The sequence below is a fragment of the Lycorma delicatula genome, chromosome 7 (genome assembly GCF_047948215.1).
Source record: "Lycorma delicatula isolate Av1 chromosome 7, ASM4794821v1, whole genome shotgun sequence".
Lineage (NCBI taxonomy): Eukaryota > Metazoa > Arthropoda > Insecta > Hemiptera > Fulgoridae > Lycorma > Lycorma delicatula.
The window spans coordinates 67,671,173-67,682,950 of NC_134461.1; the positions used below are offsets into that span (position 1 = coordinate 67,671,173).

Genomic DNA, 11,778 nt, shown 5'->3' on the forward strand with positions numbered 1-11,778 from the left:
CCTTCTCAAAATGTCAAGAATATTTGTTAAATTCTAAAATAAAACAAGCAAAACTTTCATACTGATGTCTCTTGAATGAAATCCTGTAGAAATTCATGTACGGACGATAAAAAATGTTGTACTCAACAAATATCATGAATTTCCGCGGTGGAGTTCACAATTCTAAGCAATTAACCAATAAATTTAAATATTTTTTTATTTATTTGTTATTATTTCTTGTTAATCATTAAAAATACACATAAAATTTTAACTTGGCGTAATAAATTGATATAATCATTTTGATAAAAATCATAAAACATTTAATATTTTTTAATTAATAAAATGGATTTAAATCTTTATGACGTACAAAAACGAAGGAAAGAAAAAATTGAAATATTGACCATGCAAACAGACAAAAATTCTTTTTTTCTTTAACGAAAGAAAGGGTAACTAAAAATAAATGTTGACTGGTGTGAAATGCATTTTAGAATTGGAATTGGAGGGAGTGATAAAGAGGGGACTTGAAATATGTCTGCAACGGTTGTTTCACTAGTCTTTTTAATGCTAGCATATCATGTGCATAAGAGTTAATAAAATGAAATACAATTGTGTCGAGTGGACTGTACACTACAACTCTACTGTTTCACTAAACTTAACATTGAATAATACTGTATGATTAAGTAGGTTGCCTACCTAGATCGGTTGAAGATTTTCTTATAAATCAAATCGTAATTTGCATATAGCTGTAGAATTTAGCCAAGCGTAATAATAATAAAAATACTGGTGCATTAGCAATAAAAAATAGAAAAAGGAAAGGTCTTTATTGATAGGGTGTTTTGACAATTGTTACCCGCATTTAAGGCTCATTAGTCTTCTCTTTCCTCTGCTTTTTATAACATACTCGTATCTCTATGAATAAAAAGCCCCCTCTTCCTGGCAGATATATAAATATGAACTTCTACTCCTGTTTCACATCCAAGCTGACTTCTATGTAATTTCTTCCTGTCAAGATTTTTATTTTGAGCGGTCTTAATCTATTATCTGCTATTCATAACTATTTCTGCATCATCTAGTAATTCAGTAATGAAGTATTTATTTTATAATCTATTAAATTGTATATTCAAAATATAGTTGTGAATTATCAACAATTATAGTAAAAAATAGTTCGGTTTTAATAAAATTTAAAAAACTCTGATCTGTGTAAGTGACTTCTTTTTACCATGTAAATTACAAAATAGGATTTAGCAGCAAAATTCCCAAATTTTGAAAAGAAATTTTGGTTTTAGAAACATTCATATTGTTTGGTGAAAATTTAAGAAAGTTTCATTTAAAAAGAAGTAATCATTAACAAAAAATTATAATTTAAAAGAGAATTGTTTAAAAATATTGAAAAATAAAGTATAACTTCAATGAAAGTAATGAAAAAGATTGCTTCTCATTTTGGGTCTGGAATATAATAAAGATGTCAAAGCTACTTTAATTTTTATAGCCCTTTAAGTGAATAAAAGAATCCGAGCCCAAAAAACAATTGTATATTTTATGAAGTAAAGTGGAAATAAATTTTTTTATTTTAAATATTGATTTATAAGTTAAGCTAAACAAATTTGCTTAAGCAAAACTTTCTATATATCTAACACCTCCTTCAACAAAAACTAAAATAAGTAAATGAAAATGTTCAAAAAAACATTTTTAAAAATTCATTTTAGATCTGGGATTTACAATTTTTTGTAAAATTGTACTCATTTATAGGTAGCTGAACATATCAAGTATATTGTTTCAAATAATTTAAAAAAAAAAACTTAAATCGAAGGAATATAGGACAAAAAAAACACATATATTTAAATTTTGAGAAGTGGGGGTTAATTAGTTTAAAAATATATTTTTTGGATTATTTATACGTGGATTGTAGGTAAAAATTTTCTTATTGGTTTTCTTAGTAGTTTTTTCTAATATTTCTTTGGAGAAAAGGGAAATTTTGTGATAATTCTCCTAAATGAAATTTCAAAAAAATTAATATGATCAGTGACCCATTTATTACTTAAACCTCATTAAGCTAGAATTCAACCAGATTCAAAATTCATCCAGAAAAAAATTCAAGTCAAAATGTTAAAATAAAAATGAATGTTGAAACTTTAAAAAAATTTCTATCTGTATTTGTGAAAGTTTATTAAATTTTCTGATAAGGACTGAAAATTCCTCATTTCATTATAAAAACTAAAAGATGTTAAACGCTTTGGGATGCTTTTTTTATATTCTATAGCAATACTCTAATCTTAAGTTAATAATATCACCAATATATATCAAAAACCCATGAAAAGTTTAAATAAATCAGTTTAAATAGATAAAAAATCTTTTTATTTTATTTAAAAAAAAAATATATATATACTTATATATACTTTTTCCGTTTTAAAAATTCTAGTAACCTTTTGTGTGCGTTGGTAAATTTAGTAACGTTCGGTTGGGCAGAGATTGACAATGAACTGCCTAACAGGATAACTTTCGATTTTGTATTAAAATAGGAAATATATTTAAAAAATGAAATCTAATAAAAACTTTTTAGAATAAAATGTTATGAAAATAACACATGCTATACAGAGTTACATGTTACCTCCAGGTTTCCTGAAAAAAAGAAGAAAAATTGGACTTTTGATTAATTATTTTGCGTTATTTTAAAAATGTTAAAATCTTAATCTCATTAAACTAATGAATTTCTTTTATTGTAATTTTTTATTTACTTTGGATTAATTGGCAGTTTTCTTTTATTTATAATTTTCTTGATTAAAATAAAATAATCCAGTTTAGGAACTTAAAATTAAAAACTAACATTTTAAGAATTATTTTTATTCCTTGTTATAGAAATATTTATTAAATTTGTTACTTGATAAAGATTTCGTTATAAAGTTTTTTATAATATATAGAAAATAACAAATTATACCAAAATTTCAATCAAATATTGATCAAAAAAGTAAAGATTTGACCAAGTATTAATCAGAAATAAAGTTCAAAGTTTGAAATGTTCATTTTGTTTATATACTGTGAGTTTTTCCTTGAAGACATAAAAGTGTACAGAAAAAGGAAAAAGAAAATCTTAGTAACTTATAAAGTATAAACCTCAATAAATCTTTTCTATATAGAATAGGAAACTTTAAAAACGTAGAGTTGTAAACAGCACAGGAAGTTTATATATATATATATATAATATATTTGTAGGACAAAATCAGAGAGCTGAATAAAGGTAATTTGAGAGAACCAAAGACAGGACAGAACCCCTAGTTTAATGTGGCAAAAGATATTTATAGGTCATGAAATTTATCTTTCTTTTTCGTGAAAGGATATTTGAGAGTGGGGGAACTTGGAAAAAGAGAAAGTGTACATCTTCATATTAATCAATACAAAAAATACAACACAATTCCGTAAGGGAAAGAAAATACTGAGCGAGAGAGAAGTAAGAATATAAAAATAAAAAATTAGTAGGGTTGAAAATGAAAAAAAGAAAGATTCAGGGTTACAGTATGATAAGAACAGTAGGACAGTGTAAAAAGGGAAGCTCCCATTTTTCAACGCGATTGGAAGAGTGAATAATCCGGTATCAAAACAGACATAAATCCAAATGGGTTGATGGATGACAACCTAGCTAGCCGAGAGAGAGAGAGCGAATAAGATATAGTGTGGCTTGGCTACACTATATAGCCTATACTATACATTAGCTAAATGCGTAGTATTATTAATATGACAAACCGGGCTTAATGACTAAACCTGTCCTTTTTACAAAGCTTTCATATCCCTATAGTTATATTAAATATAAAAGTCCAGTAACATTTTGATTGACTGACTGTGACGAAATCACTACTGCGGAATCTCCACTCAGTCAATTTATTCATGACCAATTTTGTGGCTGTACAGTGATATTCACATAACACACTTATAAAAACATACCTGTAAAATTTAATTTGTGTTTAGAAGAAAAAGACCCCTTCGTTAATAAAATATGGGTATATATTGTGAACATCTTTTACATGAACATCTCTGCGGGAAGTTAAAACTGTCGCAAGACTGTTACACGAAGAAAACATCTGTTAAATTATTTCTTTCCCCAACTTTTCATGTTCATCTTACCTAACTGAATGTATCAAAATTTACACTTTTTTTGTTAATTACACAACTACGAATAAGATCAGTAAAATTAGGGATAAGAATGAATTAACTTTAGTTAATTTTGATGTGAAAATCAAATTAAATTCATTATTATTGATTCTTGTATCACCAAGATTTTGTACGGTTATAATTACATTTTATCTATTTATTATTTGACGGTTCAGTTTAATTCTCATTACTATATATCAGTGTTTCTTAACATTTTAAGTGAGCCGCACCCCTTTGAATCTGAAAAAAGATCTCCGCACCCCCATCGCACAAATACCAAGAGCTGGCTGCAATTATCAACATCGGTTGACTCATCCAGTTGTATACTTACTTTTAGTGGACTGGCTTTTATGTCTTCTATTATTTGCTGTAAAATATCTTTACTGAGATCTTGAATTCGCGATCGAATTTTATCGTTCGATAACAGAATCTGCTGAATTTTTTTATTGCCTCAGAATCCAATACAGTTTCAGCTATTATTAATGCACTAGGTTTTATTAATTCCTCAGCGATCGTGTGGGTTTTTTATTCTTTGCACACAAATATTCCAGTTGATATGACGCTTCTAACAGGGGCTTTTGAATTGCTGGCTGGCATAATTTTAAGATAGTACCACATGTATCAAATCGAGCCTATTTTGACTTCAAGCTGTTCATGCCTAACCGCTAAATCTACCTAACCGTTTTTAAACAAAAAACAATTGGTGGATGTCATCGAAAATTCAAATACATACTTTTCAAATATCGTAAAAATAATATATGTATATTGTTAGAGGCTTCTCCCGCACCACCAAAAATAACTTCCCGCAACACCAGTGGTGCGGGCATCCCCGGTTAAGAATCACTGCTATATATAGACAATACGTATTTTTTGTTTGTTCGTGATTACCGTGAAAACTGCTGAACCAATCATTATGAAATTTTAATTATAACTTTCTTACGACCTCAGGATGTTTACTGCCGTTAAAACTTAACCAATCACACTACTATGTACGTTATAAGAAAAAAAATACAGTTCGGCACGCCGGAATGAGGAGGCAGATTACACCGGTGCTAAATAGGAGATAAAAATGATTTCTACCTTAAAATTAAGAAAAAAAGTTTAAATTTACTCAATACGACAATGATTGCAAGTGGAAAAAATTTCACATGTTTAGCTTACGGCAAGCCCCATCTTCTTACAATTCCAGCAATATTTTGGTCATCCCTTGCTGTAAGGGTTGATCATATAAAAATTGTTTCAGATAACAGTTTTAGGTAACTTTTAAAGACTAACGACCACTTTAAAACGATTTGATACTTAATAGGATTAAGGGAGGTATGATTCTGATTGAAACGTAAAGGATAAGACATTTATCTTCATTTATCCATCTTCCTAAATACTTGAAAAACCTATACAAAAATACTAAATACTAAAATATCTAAGTCCTAAATATTTTCTGTAGGTTAACAAATATTTTATTGTACTTTTGCTTTATAATGTTACAAATAAATGATTGCAAATTCATGAAATCTTGAAAGAAATTCTTAACATTTAAAGACTTCAAATACAAGTGTTTATATTTGAGCTCAATTTATTGTTAAATAATCCTATTTTTTGCCTTAAAATATTCGAAAAAATAACATCACACTTCATATGAAGAATTGAATTTTGAAAATAAAATTATTTAATTCGAAAATTTGAAACGCGGTTTTTTCTAATTTTCCATTTTTATAATTTTAATAATAAATATACTAAACAAAAAATTTTTTTGCTGAAAATATCAATATATTCGTGTAGATATTATTATTTATTATTATTATTAAACCTTTCTCTCGGCACATCGTCAGTACATTGCCTCTGATGTTAATACCTATGTATTGATATCCGATTTATGTATAGAAAGGAAAAGCAGTTTAAGGAAATTTAACAAATTTTAATTACAAAAAAATCTAATTTGAAAATTTAAACCAATAAATACAAAAAATGGATAATCATTACTAGTTTTTTATTTTCATAATTCCTTTGTAGCAGCTTCTTCAGTTTTCTTCGTCTCCTTTAAATAATAAATTTTTCCTTTCCCAACATCATTCCAAATATCTTTCATTATACTGATGTTCTTCAAATTATTCAATTTAATTGCTCTTATGTCTTCATATTTTATACTGTACAGTACTTTCTTTACCCACACTTATTTATTTTGGGATATACAAGAACGGGTCCAAGTACTAATTAATCTGTTTCTTTTAAAAATATATAGGCCTTTTAAAAATACTGTTTCGTGTGTACTAATTACTTCTTGTTACTTAAGCAAGCAAAATATTAAGAATCTTTTGAGAGGATAGCTATGATAATTATTGGTCAGAAATTAGTAAGAGATATTGGTAGGCAGATTAACAATGTAGGTTTGATAAATGCCTTTATGATTATATAACACCAACTTCCTTGTACTTTGCCTTTCATAATGGGTGTAACTTTTTCATTACATTTTTCATTTAATGTTAACTATCTGTTGTAAATATGTAATGTCAAAAGTTTCTATCCTTTATTTATTTTATTATTTTTTCAAGAGTTTTCCATATCCTCTTCACAACAAAATTACCAAAAAAAAACTTTCAAGAAATATTCTTCTACTAAATTTTCACTTACTAGATGCGTGAAAAACATAATGTAATGCAAAACATTCAGGGCTTATGAGGTAGTGATTGATTGAGGAAGATCAATCCTGTGCTCCTGTGCGGTTGAATAGCTGTTAAAATTGTAACATGGATATTGAGTTAAAAATTAAATCATGATGACAATTACTGGTACAGTCTCCTCTACTCCAATAAGATAGCTACCAGTACTAGCTAATATACCTCTACCAATCAAAATGTCTATCAGTGGATTAAATAATCGGGTCTTGAAATTTCGAAAACTCGCATAGGAAATGAACAAAAAGATTGTAGAAGAATATTTTAATATAAAAAACAATGGGAGATCTCTTGGAATGAAAACTATGACAGCCAGTGGATAGAGTCGGTCCATGGGCAAGTGCCGGACTTCAGTCTACCAACACAATTGTGGCGTAGACTTAATAGCGTAAGAACTGGACATGGTAGATGTAATTATTTTATGAAAAAATGGGTATGTCACCTACGACAGGTTGTTAGTGCAGTGAGCCACTCCAAACTGTTGAACATCTAATTAAATACTGCTCACAGCAAACATACAGGAAATCCAAAAGATGTATATTGAACTATCCCAGTTGGAGTCAAATGGCTGAAAAATATGGATGTTAATTTATATAGCTATACTGAAATTTGTAATTATACCTATAAAAATATGATATATGATATGCTGTTATAATTGTTTGAATGATTAGTTTTGATATTTTGGATACAACATGTCTATGTACCTACAATAAATGAAATACATAACTAAAACGAGAGGATAAATAAAATAACTACAAGAAAGGAAGTTACTTTTTTTCTCCTTGCACATTTATTTATTTTACAGCTTATCTATTAATCTATTTGTTTAAAAATCATCGGTTTTGCAATGGCAAGCCTGGTATTTTACCAGGATCTTGATAATTTCTGTCACAATTATTCATATTTATTTACCCTAATTTTACTCCAGCTACCTACAATTAGATATCCTGCTGATTTTCTACATTTATATTATCTTTTTACTTATCGTAAACTACTACTCCTTTGTTATTTCATGAAATAATTTAATATTAACAAGCTCTTTTTATTAAGATATGAAAATCTAAAATAAAATAGTTACATTTTTTATTCGACTATTTCTTGCACGATTAATTTAATTATTTTTTATACCGATATAAAAAACTACGTGCAGATGTGTTATCAAACAAAGAGGATACAGGTTAAGTACACGTGTATGTATGTTTCCTTTTTTATACATATAAAACAATTGATGATTATGGTGAATCTGTTATGTAATTTTAAAATAATATTATTTTTATTATGATTGTACAATGAAAATAGACAGGCATATTGTATGATTAACATAATAACATTACCACTCTCCTGAACACCCATCTTTTTCCCGCTTTCTAACATAAGTGAGTATCCATCCATATTAACGCGTACGTGAGTTTATATTACGTATATTAGTTATATATATATATATATATATATATCTACGAGTTTGCGTGTTACGGTGTACTGATCACTGTATGGTGATCACGGTTGTGAAATTGTGGGTGAGTCAACAATGTGGTTACACCTGCTTATATTTTACGCCCTTACTAAGTTTTTTTTTTGTAACTTAAAATGCAAATCCTCCATTCTGTATTACCCTCTACCAGCTTTAGTACACTAACTACCCTTCAAACGCATCAACACGCACCCATATGTCATTTGATATTGTTAGCTAATAATTGATAATTGCTTCATGCAGTATCAGTTATTTTTATGCTATACATTTTATCGTAAAAAGGATGACATTGAGTATTTTATTACTTCCTATCTTCTTCGTAAAACATTTTCGTTGATAGATTTATATATAATGTGATTTTTATTTTTTGATGTATGATAATAAAGTAATAAAACTGAGTAATTTATATGTGTAAACTTTATTTCAATTAATTTCTCATAAGTTATTTCATTTTTGAGATATTAAATAAAAGGTATATGTTCTTTTCCTACGATACATATTTAATATTAATCTTCATTAATTAAGAGGAAACACTTAAATATAACTATAACTTAGGGGATATTCAAGAATGGGATAGGCTGAATATCCATATTTTGTTTTGGATCTGTCAGGATCGAGGTAAATCTTAATATGTGGCCTATAAGTCTGTCTCATCTTTTAACTATATTTTTGCCAATGCTTCTTTCTTCATCGATTTGCCGCAACACCTCTTGATTTGTCACTTTATCCACCCATCTGATTTTTAATATTCTCCTATAGCACCGCAATTCGAAAGCGTCTAATCTTTTCTTCTCAGGTACTCCGATCGTCCAAGTTTCACTTCCATATAAAGCTACGTTCCAAACATATACTTTCAAAAAAGTTTTCCTGACATTTAAATTCAGTTTTGATATAAAAAAATTTTCTCACTGAAGGCTCATTTAGCTTGTGCTATTCGGCATTTTATATCGCTCCTGCTTCGTCCATTTTTAGTAATTCTACTTCCCAAATAACAAAATTCTTCTACCTCCCTAATCTTTTCTCCTCCTATTTTCACATTCAGTGGTCCATCATTGTTATTTCTACTATATTTCATTACTTTTCTTTTCTTCTTGTTTATTTTCATGCGCTAGTTCTTGCGTAGGACTTCATCTATGCCGTTCATTGTTTCTTCTAAATCCTTTTTATTCTCGGCTAGAATTACTATATCATCAGCAAATCGTAGCATCTTTATCTTTTCACCTTGTACTGTTACTCCGAATCTAAATTGTTCTTTAACATCATTAACTGCTAGCTCCATGTAAAGATTAAAAAGTAACGGAGATAGGGAACATCCTTGTCGGACTCCCTTTCTTATTACGGTTTCTTTCTTATGTTCTTCAATTATTACTGCTGCTGTTTAGTTCCTGTACATGTTAGCAATTGTTCTTCTATCTCTGTATTTGAACCCTAATTTTTTTAAAATGCTGAACATTTTATTCCAGTCTACGTTATCGAACGCCTTTTCTGGGTCTATAAACGGCAAGTATGTTGTTTTGTTTTTCTTTAATCTTCCTTCTACTATTAATCTGAGGCATAAAATTGCTTCCCTTGTCACTATACTTTTCCTGAAACCAAATTGGTTTTCTCCTAACACTTCTTCCACTCTCCTCTCAATTCTTCTGTGTAGAATTCTAGTTAAGATTTTTGATGTATGACTAGTTAAACTAATTGTTCTGTATTCTTCACATTGATCTGCCCTTTACTAAAACCCTGTAATTATTCTTTTTTTAATCTTTCTATTCATATATTTTGGATTTGATACTAAATCAGTATTCCTCCATAACTCTTTGAACACCTATTCCATGTCGATTGATACTTTTTATAGTATTCAACATTATTGATAATGTGAGTAAAAAACCTCCTCACTGTTAGGCTAAATCTTGATGTTTTTTTAAAAATATTAATAGCACTTCATTTTTTTAGTTATCTACATCAAGCTGTTGTACATTTTATTATATCCTTTAAACTGTTTTTATAATCACTATTACATTTTAAATGTAATTTAATTTACCTTTGTTTTACTTATTCTACTGAGAAAAAAATTATTTACTGTTGTTTACTAGTTATTTTACTGAGAAAAAAACACATTTTGTGAATTTTTCTAGTCGACGTATCCTTCAATTATAAGTTGATTAAACAGTTCAAACTTCATTTCGATACTTTGATATACAACATATTCGTTGCTAGCAAGAGCTGAGGTGTCCGAGTGGTTAAGGAGTTGGACTTGAAATCCAATGGGTTCTACCCGCGCAGGTTCGAATCCTGTCCTCAGCGTTAATTTTTTGTAAGAGTACTTTCGATTTAATTTTCTATTTAATTGCTTTTTGTAAGTAATTTTTTAAATAAAATATTTTTATTTTTATTAGTTTTATAAATAAGCAAAGCGTTTTTTGAAGTAACCTGAGCCTGTCCTTGGATTAATATTTGATAATTAAACACAAAAAAATTTATGTAAGTTGCTAAAAACAGCTTTTTTTAATTTATTTTTACTACCTAATAGTTCTTTGTAATTAATATACAAAATGTTAACTAAATATGGGAACTCTTAAATAACTTTTTGACTACCACACCCAAGCATAAAAGATTTATAGTGTAAATTTAAAAATGTTCAATTGGTGGGTTGTGACATAATTTTAAAGGAAATTAGAAAATAAATTTTGAATAAAATAACATGGGTATAGAATAGCCTAACCAAAATGGCGAATATTTAATATTTTTCACAACTAGATTCATAATTGGTATTTCTTAAGTAACTACGAAATAATTGCTACACTAAAAAAAGTTTTAAAAATTTTTGAAAATTTTCCTACATCAAAACAATCTATTTTTAATTATTGAATTGTACTTCAGTAAAGAGTAGTCATTTAATGATGGGTAGGGTTATCGTACGTGAAGGTTTTTACGTCATTTTTTTATTTTCCAGTATATGTCAATTATTTATTTTCCAATTATATGTCAAAACTCTTTTCTTTCCGCTAAACATTTTTGAGTTGTTCCTCACAGATAATTAAGGATAAGATGACTCATATAGAAATCTAGATCTTTCGATGTAAAAATGTGATAATTTATTCTTTTAATATTTAACTGTCGAAAAGTTATTTAGGCTTGCCGTTCTTTGTTATCTCTGTATATATATAGAACTAACAAAGGTTGATTTGGTAATAAGTGTGGTGACTAAAATGTAAGGATGATGAAAATGTGTGTGATGAGAGAGAGAGAGAGAGCAAAAAAAAAATATATTTAAAAAAAATTATAGTCTGAAAGTATAATGTTGTTTTGCAACTAAAAAATATTTATAAATTATTTTTCAGGCTCTTACTTCACTTGATAAGTTTTAAACACTTTTGATTTATAAAGTGATGTGATATACCGTTTACGTTTTATTATTTTATAAAGTGATATGCTGATTTTCTCTTGTAAAATAAGGCAAATTTTTTTTCTGTTAGATAGAGGTTAGTAATGCCCTTTTAGAGTTAAATGTATGAATGAAAA

At 28.1% G+C, this 11,778-nt stretch overlaps 1 non-coding gene across 1 annotated transcript; it reads left to right on the forward strand.

The window, feature by feature from the left end:
• Positions 1-10,478: 10,478 nt before the first annotated feature.
• TRNAS-UGA (transfer RNA serine (anticodon UGA)) lies at positions 10,479-10,560 on the forward strand. Its single transcript has one exon. It is a non-coding gene; the product is annotated as a tRNA-Ser (tRNA).
• Positions 10,561-11,778: the final 1,218 nt, after the last annotated feature.